Source organism: Dendropsophus ebraccatus, chromosome 11 (assembly GCF_027789765.1).
Source record: "Dendropsophus ebraccatus isolate aDenEbr1 chromosome 11, aDenEbr1.pat, whole genome shotgun sequence".
Taxonomy (NCBI): Eukaryota; Metazoa; Chordata; class Amphibia; order Anura; family Hylidae; genus Dendropsophus; species Dendropsophus ebraccatus.
In genome coordinates, this window is record NC_091464.1 from 73,986,683 (window position 1) to 73,989,303 (window position 2,621).

Sequence of the window (2,621 nt, forward strand, 5' to 3'; positions counted from 1 at the left end):
TAATTGCAAATTACAATTAGTGGCCCAAAAAATAAGGGCTCATTTGGGCTTCTAGGTGAAAAAATGCAAGTGCTAGGCCTTTTAAGCACAAGGGAAAAAAAACGGAAATGCAAAAATTTTAAGGGTTAAAGGAGAAGTCCAGGGAAAATTTTTATTAAAGTATTGTATTGACCCCCAAAAGTTTTACAAATCACCAATAAACACTTATTACGGGAAATGCACATTAAGTGTTTTTTTTTTTCCTGCACTTACTACTGCATCAAGGCTTTACTTCATGGATAAAATGTTGATGTCATGACCTGACTCCCAGAGCTGTGCAGGCTGTGGCTGCTGGAGAGGATGATGGCAGAGGGATGCTCAGAGTTCCTCCAGTGCCCTGTGTCTCTCAGTGTCCCCCTGCCATCATCCTCTCCAGCAGTCACAGCCTGCACAGCTCTCTTTGTTTTCAGAGTAGTTCGGTAGTGTCACATCCGCGGCCGTGGCACATACCTCTCGCCGTGCCGCTGCTGCCCCATCTCCTGCTCTGTGCCGGGGTTCCTCCTCCTCCAGCTCCCTGTCAGCTTGACAGGCGCGTCCCTGTCTCCTAGGCAGCACGTGCGCGTGCTCTGCTTTAATTTAAAGGGTCAGTGTGCCTTTAATTGGCTGCTGCTCGGCAGCTCTCCTATAAATTGCAGCCCTGCCCCACCACAGGTTTTGGAGCCTCTGCATGCTTTCCTTAGTGTGTAGTCCCAGCTCTCCTGTATCCAGCCTGTGTATCCTAGCTGTATACTCCTGCCTGTGTATCCTGCTCTTGTATCCTGTCTAGCGGTTCCAGCCATTCCTGGTTCCTGCCATCTGACTGCGGTCTCCTGCTGCACCTCGCCACCACCAGTAGCAAGCCAAGCCAGGGGTAGCGACCTTGGGGTCGCCTGCCGCAGCAAATCCATCCTGCCTTGCGCCGTGCTCTGTTGAAGACCAGCGGCCCCTTTAGACTCCGCTCCCTGGTGCGGCTTACGTCATCGCTAGTGGTGGCACAGGGGAACCACAACTCCTAGCGTTACAGTAGGCTCCAACCATGGATCCCAGCGCGGTGCCTGATATCCGTGAGATTGCAAGAGTGGTCACCCAGCAATCTCAACAAATCCAGCAGCAATCTCAGCAGATACAGCAATTGGCTACTGCCCTAAAGCAGCGTGCATCAACACAACGGGCTCCTCCAGCAACTCCACCGCCTTCGGTGCCAGTAACATCACCTTTTGGTCCGAACCTACGCCCCAGCGGTCTTCCAGGAGTTCGGCAATGACATGTTCTGGGATCTCCTCTACATTTGTGTCATTGTGTACTTGGATGACATCCTGATCTACTCCCCTGATATGCAGACCCATGTGACTCAAGTACGCCAAGTACTGCGATGGCTAAGGGCCAACCGTCTGTATGCCAAATTGGAGAAGTGCATGTTCCACCAGTCCAGCCTTCCCTTTCTTGGGTACATAATCTCAGACCATGGTCTACAGATGGATCCAACTAAAACTCTCGGCAGTCCTTCAATGGCCACGCCCCGTTGGGCTCAGAGCCATACAACGCTTCCTGGGGTTCGCCAATTATTATAGACAGTTCATTACACATTTCTCCACCTTGGTTGCGCCAATCGTGGCTCTTACCAAGAAGAAAGCTGACCCCAAGCGGTGGCCACCCGAGGCTGAACAAGCGTTTTCCAAATTTGAAGTCAGCCTTCGGTTCTGCTCCAGTCCTCTCTCGTCCAGATCCTGCCAGGTCATTTTTGTTGGAGGTGGATACCTCCTCTGTGGGCGCCGGAGCTGATCTCACTCAGAAGGACCTGTGGCTTCTTCTCTAAGACCTTTTCCCCGTCTGAAAGAAACTATACCATCGTAGACCGTGAGTTACTGGTGATTAGAGGGGACAAGACACCCAATAAACATCTTCACAGACCACAAGAACCTCCTGTACCTCCAGTTGGTACAACGACTTAACCCCAAGGCAAGCCAGGTGGTCCATTTTATTCTCCCGCTTTAACTTTGTTATTCATTTTCATCCAGCGGAGAAGAACGTGAAAGCTGATGCTCTCTTGCGGGCTTCCGATGTCCTTGGACAAGAGGACACTCCCTTCCACATCATACCACCAGAAGGGCTGATGCCGGTCGCCACCTCTGTTCTCCAGAATGTTCCTGCCGGCAAAACCTATGTTCGCCCAGCGCTCCGAAGAAGAATTCTGAAATGGGGACACTCTTCGTTGATCACTGGGCATCCTGGAGCCCCTAAGGCAACTGTTCTCCCGCCACTACTGGTGGCCAAGTCTGTCCAAGGACATCAAGGACTTTGTGGCTTCCTGCACCATGTGTGCCCAAAACAAGTCCCCTCGTCAGAGACCAGCCGGCCTGCTGCAGCCTTTGCCCATTCCAGAGCATCCGTGGGCACATATTGCTATGGAATTCATTACCGATCTCCCGCCTTCTGAGGGAAACTCTGTGATCTGGGTGGTTAACGATCGGTTCTCCAAAATGTCGCATTTCGTGCCTCTGTCTGGTCTGCTTTCTTCCCCTTGCCTGGCCAACCTGTTTTTCCAACACATCTTCCGGTTGCATGGTCTACCACAACAATTGTGTCTGACAGAGGACCTCAAT